The sequence below is a fragment of the Protomyctophum parallelum genome, assembly GCF_964188405.1.
Source record: "Protomyctophum parallelum genome assembly, chromosome: 4".
Lineage (NCBI taxonomy): Eukaryota > Metazoa > Chordata > Actinopteri > Myctophiformes > Myctophidae > Protomyctophum > Protomyctophum parallelum.
Genome location: NC_139700.1, coordinates 46,563,131 through 46,564,142, shown reverse-complemented (window position 1 = coordinate 46,564,142; position 1,012 = coordinate 46,563,131). Strand labels below are relative to the sequence as shown.

General features: G+C 44.9%; 1 protein-coding gene across 1 annotated transcript in view; it reads left to right on the top strand.

Moving 5' to 3' along the window:
- The window catches only part of bcar1 (BCAR1 scaffold protein, Cas family member), a 66,930-nt gene that overhangs the window by 55,816 nt on the left and 10,102 nt on the right, over positions 1-1,012 (top strand).

Genomic DNA, 1,012 nt, shown 5'->3' with positions numbered 1-1,012 from the left:
AAACCCTTGATGCTGAGTGTCAAGCAGGGAGGCACTGGGTCCCATTTCTTTAGAGTCTTTGGTCTGACCCGGCCGGGGATCGAACCACGACCTCCCAGTCTCAGGGCGGACACTCTAACCACAAGGCCACTGAGCTGGTTAATATAAATCATATCCACACAGTATTCATTTAACTGTCATAGACCGTGGGCTTTTGTTTTCTCTCTCGTTTGGAAACCTTGTCCTTGTATGTCCAAAACCGTCCTTTAAAACTGAGAATCAGGAAGTGAATATTCTCTATGTAAGGGGGTCCCGCGAATGTTATTTCATTCACCCAAAAACATACATTTTGTAATCGTTTGGGTGGGAGCAGAGGAAGCGTGACACCGAGAACGGTGGCCTGTGATGCCGGACGTGTGTCCCAATATTAATCAGTGTCCGTCCCAACATGCAATTTCACATGGTGACACTGGCGACACGCGATTTGCGGGGGAGATGAGTTGATCTTTGACGCAAAACCCATTCTGAACTGGAAGCCTTTTGGTGTCGGCGGCGATGCGATGCGATGTTATGTGATGCTGATCTGATATATAAATATTAATTCAATCTGTATGTATATGTTTACATCAATTTGCATGTTTCACTTTCAATCAATGCTGTATATCTGCATAGGACTGCAGGGCTGCAGCCTGGCTATCAGAAATGAAACTTATAGTTAACCATTCTGACCTGAGATCAGATTCATACGCGGTTTCCGCCGACACACACTGGTCTGATGAACCATTCTGACCTGAGATCAGATTCTAAAATGTCAGTCGTTCCAAAAATAGCAGACCTACAAGCTCGTATCGCGCCACTCGGTGGCGCGATATGAGCTTGTAGATCTGCTATTTTTCAATAGATAAAGCATAACATGATGCCGACACAAAATGGGTGCCCGTTCAGAATGGGTTAAACTTGCAGAGTGACAGATTACTTTGCCTGGGTTACATCTTCTGATATAGTGCTGACTGCTGAACATGACATATTAATA